Genomic DNA, 8,425 nt, shown 5'->3' on the forward strand with positions numbered 1-8,425 from the left:
TTCTGAATCTACCTACAGATTATCCACTTCTGATTTATTTCTAATCACCTTTCAGACCTCATACAAAATATCACTTCCACACAGTGAACACTCCTGCTCCAGTAACCTAAATTACAAAACTCCATTTTTCCTCTTTGTTAATTTTTTTTTATTTTAGTCATATGTGCATTATTATCTATTTCTTTCAAGATTTAGTTCTTTCTCACTAAATTAGATATCCCATGAAGACAAGACTAATGTGGATTTTCCAAATTTTCCCACAATAGTGTTCACATATGGCTTTGCACACAAAGAGAGCTCACATATATTATGTGTACAATATACAATTTATATTCATATACATATAAAATTCAAACACTAAATCATTGCTTCATGAAATATTTTAAATCCATCCACTTAACTATTCTCTTTTTTTTCCCCGAGGAAGATCATCCCTGAGCTAACATCCATGCTAATTCTCCTGTTTTTGCTGAGAAAGACTGGCTCTGAGCTAACATCTATTGCCAGACCTCCTCCTTTTTTTCCCCAAAGCCCCAGCAGATAGTTGTATGTCATAGTTGCACATCCTTCTAGTTCTTCTATGTGGGACTCGGCCTCAGCATGGCTGGAGAAGCCCACCTGGGGTTCCGAACGACAGTCGCCAGCAGCGGAGCACACACACTTAACCACTAAGCCACGGGACCGGCCACTCCACTTAACTACTCTTGTGCAAATATACCACCTTTAGGTGGTACACTGCAATAAATTAGCAGGAGTAGCTTAAGATTCTAAATCCTTTCTCCTGGTAATGCAATCATGAGATTCTAGTCACAATGATCTGTTTAAAATGCAAAAGTGATCAGTCCATCTTAACTTTTAAATCCTCCATTTCTGTCTTCAGCACATATTTCTCCTGTTGTCTTATCATAATTATTAATATTACCCTTTTCATTCCCTGATATGTTCCAGTTTGGAGGGAAAACTATTTGGTCATTCTATTTTTAGAGCACTTACTACATGCAAAGCTCTGGTGTAAAACCTGTGATCTACAAAATAACTAAACAGACTTACTGCCCCTGTTTGATTTAGTCTTAGTGGGAGGAAAAAGATCATAAATGGCAAAGGACGTATAACATGCCATGTAGAAATCACTGCTGTGATGAACAATAAGGCAGAGAGTGAGAGTTTGAGCTTGAGCGCATTTTCAAATTACTTGTGTGTGTGTGTGTGTGTGTGTGTGTGTGTGTGTGTGTGTGTGTTTGCACGTGCTCATGCCTGCTTCCTGGATGGGATGAGTTGCTTCCTCCTTGGGATTGGGGGAGCCTCCTATGCCTCGGGAATGTTCCTCCATGTGCACTTAGTACGCACTTTGTTTTCCATGTGTATTAGTCAGGATTCTCTAGAGAAATACAACCATAGAATATATATAAACATATAGAAGTGGAAATTTATTTTAAGAATTGGCTCACAAGGTTATGGAGGTTGAGAAGTCCCACAATATGCCATCTGCAAGCTGGAGAACCAGAAAAACCAGTGATATAATTCAGTCAAGTTCTGAAGGCCTGAGAACCAAGACCTCTGAGTTCCAAGTGGAGGAAAAGGTCGACATCCCAGCTCAGGAAGAGACAATGGATTCAGCCTTTCTTTGTTTTTTGTTCTATTGAGCCCTCAACAGATTAGATGATGCCCATCCACACCACTGTGGGTGGGTTTGTTTATGTAGACCATGGAATCAAATGACAATATCTTCCAGAAACATTCTCACAGACACATCCAGCAATAATGCATCACAGTCTATCTGGGCACCCGTGTGTCTAGTCAAGTTGACAGCTAAAATTAACCATCACATCATGGCTCTATCCAAACAAGATTAACAGAGATATCACAACGTGACCTATGTCATTTAAATTTTCCAGAACACATGTTAAAGTAAGTAAATACAAACAGATGAAAACGGATTTTATAACATTTTCTTTAACTCAAGAAATATAAATATTATCATTTCAAAATGCAGTCCACATCAGTACAAAGAAGAAGACACTCAGGTTTTCTGCCCCCTCTGTCTTGCTGGTGAATTTTAATGAATACTGGCTCCTCATATATCTTAATATAATCCAATGTATAATTTTCTCCCATCTATTTGAGCTTTATTGGATCAAAAGGAAATCATTTTCTCATTGTCAAAGTGCTCTGCTATCTCTTTTTTTATAAATTAAAACGATATATTGTGTTTATGTTAGAAGTGAAATTAAGAATTTAAGTTATTAAGAAGGAATTGATTCCAGCAAAGGCTGGTTTACTAAAATGGAAGACAGTTCAAGAGCAAATCTCCCAAGAAAATCATAGGGCCAATGGCATTGGAAATTTCAGGGTAGAATTAAAAGACACATGGGGTGTGATTAAAAGGAGAGTAGAGAGAATGTGGGGAGAAATTGATATCAGAAGTGAAAATACACAAGCACGTTCCAAGTTGATGAGAGACATCAATCCACAGATTCAATTAATTCAACATTCCCTAAGCAGAGTGACTACACAGGAAATATTAATGAACTAAACTATGATCTAAAAACCAAAGTTAATGTAAAGGATTTTAGGGACAAGAGAGGCCAAATAAGCAAGAAAAAGGCCAATTGGTGATTTCTAACCATAAAGAAAATAAGATAGACATCCACAGAGCAGCATTTTTAAAATGCTAAAAGAAATCTCATGTCAAACCAGAATTCTACACCCAGCAACAATAGTGTCCCAAATAAAGATGTCCTAGAAAAAGTTAAAGTGAAACTTTTCATTGTTAGCAGCCTGGAATTAGACAAAATACTGCAGTGAGTTATCACATTCAAAGGAAAATTAACCCAGCTTGAAAACCAGGAATGCAGGAAGGACTGAAGAGGAAAGGAAAGGATAATTTATAAATAAATATAAATGAATTTTATTTCGGGATATAATTCTAGAAATCTCTCATGCAGATTAAAATATATGTAGAATGAAATGCATGAAAACAGTAATACAAATGTCAGGAAGGTTAAAAATATAATTGAAAGTGTTGAAGGTATTAGTATTTGGGGGAGATGGTAAAAGTAATTATTCATATTAGACTGTATTAAGGATTCAGAATTTAACCATTAGTGCAATTAAAGATTTCTATATGATTCCAAGTAATAAGTTTATAGAGGAAATAACAGAATAACAAAAGAGTTAAATCAACCTCAGTGAAGTAAAGAAAGTAAAGGAATATTAATTATTCAGGTCAAAGGGAAGGAAAAGAGTAAGACGGTTGAAATAATTACAAGTTTACTGGTAATTACATGAGATGTAAATGCACAAAATACTAATTTCTTGTTAACGGCTGTGTGATATATTCTAGAGTATTGTTAATAAATATTTTGGACATTCTTTCATTGATAAACGTTTACACAGTCTCTATTTTTTCCTATGAAAACATAAGTGGTATGGACATTTTTGTACATATAAACTTCCATTCTTATTTTTAGTTAAGGTATCATTAGTGGAAGAAAAAGGAAACATTAAAATGTTGATAGAAACTGCAAATACCACCTCCCCACACAATTCTATCAAATGTTTTCATACCAACAGTATCTGACAGTATCAATAACCCAACTTTTTTTTTTTAGGTATAAATCTTTAGGAATCTCTCAAATCCCATTGATAAGAGACAGATGTCTCCCCTGGATTATCCACAGATTGGATTATCCACTCCCTTCCTCAATAAAAGGGGAATCAGAGGCAGAAGTCCTTGCATTTTCCAGCATTCCACGGGCTGTCTGCACATCAGGAGTTGTGTGAGCAGGACAACTCTGAAGCCATGGAGGAACCTGCATGGGCCTGTTTTCCAAGCCAGCCTATTCTGGTGAGCGTGGAATCCATATGGACAGCAAGAGTGTCCATTTGTACACTTTGTCCTTCTGTGAAACTTCTTTAAGTGAGTAGGCAGTAGCTCTTAAAACAAGAAGATGCCTTATTCAAAGTTTTTTCTTATGTGTTAATATTTGTTAAGTAATGATCAAGGTGTTGTACTTTTCTGTATAGGGAGCTTCCTTGGGATAATAAGCCAGACATTTGTTTAGTTTTGTTTTTAACCAAAAACATCACTAGGAAGTGGAAGTAGTATTCATCTCTACACTGTTGACATTGTTCTCATCTCTGGAAAATCTTTTACCCACAATGTGATTGGTCTTTTTAAAAAAAATTCAGTTCTCTGCTCAAATATCACCTCATCAGCTAGTCCTTCCCTAATCTCTGCATCATCTAATTATAGGTGGGCCGGCCCCCCTGGCGTAGCAGTTAAGTGCTCACGCTCTGCTGCCCGTGGCCCAGGTTCAGGTCCTGGGAAAGCATCAACGCACCACTTGTCAGCCCATGCTGTGTCGGCTTCTCATATGAAGTTGAGGAAGATGGGCACAGATGATAACACAGGGCAAGTCTTCCTCAGCAAAACAAAAAAGAGGAGGATTGGCATGGATGTTAGCTCAGGGCTAATCTTCCTCCCAAGATAAATAAATAAATGAAATAATTGTAGGTAATTTCTTTCCCCTTTATCCCTCCTTACTCTTCTTCCTCCATCCCTCCCTCTGTCTCTCTATCTCTGTGTAGCCCTTACTGTTTATTACAGGATCTAATTATACCTAACACTATATTAGACATTCATCCATCTCTTTATTAACTCATTCCTCTCACAAAGATTAAAATAAACAGGGGAAATGAATTTTTAAGTTAAATTCTGGATCATGGGTTTTAGTACATAACTTGGCTTATAATAGGTGCTCTATAAATGGGAGAATCAAATAATTTTCCCTCCAAACGGCGACATGTTGGAGAGTGAAAGGGATGGTATAAATGATTATGGCAGGACAACAGGGATGAAGTCAGATGTATGACTTCACTTTTAAAAAGGATCTGAAAACAGAAATGAGAGATTGTAAAGGAAAGGTGCACTGATTAAGTTTACATTTTAAATAGATTATTGTGGCTAGAGTCTTAAAATGAATTACAGACAGAAAGGATTTGCAATCTTAGTGATAATTTATTGCCGTATACCACCAAAGAGATTCTATCCTTGTATAACTGTAGTTGAGTGAATTTGTTTGAAAGCTTTAGAAAGTACTTTTTGGAGTTTGAATAATTTCTTTCAATAAATATGTTGTGCACCTTCTAAGGGCAAAGCAGTGAGTGAATACGGCAGTGTAAAACATTAAGTCCACATCAGTCTTCACTTCTTGGAGTATCGAATTTAGTGAGAAAAACACTATGAGAGAAATAGATGATAATACACACAATTAAGAGCTTTAAAGTTAACAGAGAAAATGACATTAATTTTGATGGCGGGATAAGGAAAGGTCACTCTGTGGAAATGGTATTTTGTAGGAAATCTGAAAGGTGCTCAACAATTATTCAAAAGTGGAGAATCTTTAGGTGGATTCAGGAGGGTAGATGGATGGTTAACTGATATATGAGTGTGGGGTGGCAGGGTGTCCAGAATGACACTCAGGTGAAGACAGGATATCAATACAAACAAGTGAGATTAGGGGACCCTGAGATATGGGTGATTATTTGGAAAACTGGTTGGTTCAATTGGGACCTGCTAACTGTGAGCTGAGTCATCGAGTTATCACTGATGTGGTGAGTGCGCAGATGAGTATTTGGATCTCAGGGTTGAAGCCAGGTCTGTGCTGATTCTATGAGCATTTCGAGTTCATTAATGGTATTTGAAGCCAGGGAAATGGATGGGATGGCCTAGAAGAGGGTGTGGATGTGGAACCAATGTGAGAGCAGGATTGATTTCTGAGAAGCGTCTATTGTGTTAAGTCAGATGGTGGAGCCCAGATTAACAGGGAGGAGTAGGAGGAGAGAGAAAGAGTCAGGAGAGAAAAAATGGTTTTTTACAGTGGCTAGAACTATGTGATGGGAATATGGTATGTGTGAGTTATTTATTTATGAACAGGAGAATATTTGAGTGAAGATGGGACTTGGGTGTGCAAGTGAAGTGAGCATCAAATTGCTAAGAGGAAGGTGATATCATTAGAGATGAGGCACTAAATTGCTATGCTCTGGGCACACAACCATCTAGTCTTCATAGTCCTTTCTGTCCTTGACTCATATCATCTTGATGTCCCAGGATCTAGTTCTCAGTGTATGGTGCCTGTGCCAGCAGCATCAGCAGCATCCGGGAAGACTTAGAAGTGCAAATTCTTGGCCCTCCCCAGGCCTACTTGGGTTGATGTCAAGCAAACGGTGTTTAAACAACCCTCCAAATGATTTTGATGCACAGGGCAGTTTGAGAGATACTTCTCCAGGATACAGGAGAGTGGAAGATCCAAATGATGTGAGAAAATTCTCCATGGCTAGCAGTCTGCATTCCACATTTTATTCAAATTTGACATTTCATTTTGTTTTCAAAGGGAAAGGTCAAAAGAAATATGATGCCCCAGACTTTAGAGAAGAAAAGATAGGTCCATTTAGCCAAGACCAAGTGGAAACATCGTGAAAGGTCTGCACTTCCTATAAGTGCATTTTAGGAGGTCAGTTTCCTGGCTGCATTTTCAAGAGGATAGTTACAAGGATAACTTCCCACCCTGGCAATGAGGTCAGGTACAGTCAACGGGAGGAGACCTTGCAGAAGCCCCAGCAAGTCTGTGCACACAGGAGACTGCAGGGACTCTAGGCCTGCAGCAGTGAAGGAGAACTTTTAAGTACTTTTGATAGCACAATTACCTTAAATATAATTGCACCAGGTGGTCCAGGTGAATGCCTGGGCTGTGTTGGTGCCGGGTCTCTAAACCCCAGCCTCAAGCCCACTGCCACACAGTCTGCAGACTGGGCAGAGATGATCCCAGGAGTGGGTCTCAGTCTCCCCCACCCACTCTACAGACAGCCTGTAACTTATGGAGAGATCCGCAGACAGAGTCAGAAAGTGAAAAAAGCAAGGGAGACTGGCTGAGGCCCTGAGGGCAGAGAGGTTTGCCAGGGAGGCAGAGAGCAAGGAGCCAAGAAGGATGTTCTGAGACCCGATGGAAAATAGGAGAAGGTCCTGCTGAAGAAGCCAAGAAGTGTGGCCCCAGAGCAGTGGTTCCCCATGAACAGCCCCCAGTTTCACTCGCCTGATTTAATATCACTCTCTCTACTTGCTCTGGACTGTGATGCTTTGTCATTTTATAATTGCACTTTATTAAACTCTTTTGAAAGACATAAATGTGAAGAGTAGACTGTTGGGTGGGTGAGAGATCACATTTCATGTGACAGGAAAGAAGATCTTTACGTGTCCTGGTATACTGCAATTTCTGCTTATCATGATTTTTCTTCACTTTTATATTAAAGGTAATTTGGCCTCAGGGATCATTTAGTATTTTTAGTTATATTTTTTTTAGAATACTTGCACTCAGGAAAAGATGATACCTATTGTAAAGAACTTATTTTTTAACCTTAAATTAATTTAATTCCATAAAAGTCTTACTTTACTAAGCTTGCCTTTATATCTCATTCTAACATAAGTTGTATCCTTTTTTTGCCGAATGCTAACTCAAATACAAGGAATTTTCTGGACTTTCTTGAAGACTTTTGATAGAGCAGTCTTAGCAGTCATGGGGAAGGAAGCCCATTTCAGAGGGTCAAAGAGTGACTGAGAAACAGAAAGGCAGAGAGTGAGTGGAGGTGGACAGCTGTGCCTTGTGCCTCCTGACAAAGACCTCTGGATTTAACACAGTCATGGCTCCCTCCCAGAGCCCACAGCTTTGGTGTGGGGCTGACTGCTCCCTAGGACTAGGGTGTTCTAATTCCTCATTGTGGGCTAATCTGCATATTCCAATCCCCAGGTGTCCTAGGACAAGGGGTGTCAAATGGCCCTCTCTGACCCTACAGGATCCAGGCACAGGCACCTTTATGGAACAGGAAGAGGATCTGGGTATACATGGCGTTATTACCTGGCAGACCTGGAGTTATGGGGAGTGGAGCTGAATGAGGTCACAATGTAGGAGCCGCTGACACGGTCTGAGGCCATCTGGGAGGACAGCAGAGTAAGGGTGACCATGTTAGATTGTCAGGACAAGACCTGCACCCTCATTTGTATGCTGCATCTGTGTGCTTCATCACAATCTACTCCTCAAGTCTCATTAACATGAGCTGATGTCTTCCCCCATTACATCTTTTCTTCCCTCGTATATTCTGTTAAATTGTTTTAGGTTAACATCAGTTGGGTTTTTGCTCCATACCTCTAAATTATTCCTGACGAATTTGTAGATGTAGACCATGATTTCAGTGAGTTACATTGAAAAATGAAATTGTTCACATGTGATAATTTCAGACCTGAGAAATTTAAATGATGGCATCGGAAGTGGTCCTTGATCTTCAGGACATCCATATAAGCCACGTGATAATCAGAATTTTTAAGATAAGGTACTATTAGGATTTGATGGTTTGAGTGAGAACAAAGGGG

This window comes from Diceros bicornis, unplaced genomic scaffold (assembly GCF_020826845.1).
Source record: "Diceros bicornis minor isolate mBicDic1 unplaced genomic scaffold, mDicBic1.mat.cur scaffold_317_ctg1, whole genome shotgun sequence".
Lineage (NCBI taxonomy): Eukaryota > Metazoa > Chordata > Mammalia > Perissodactyla > Rhinocerotidae > Diceros > Diceros bicornis.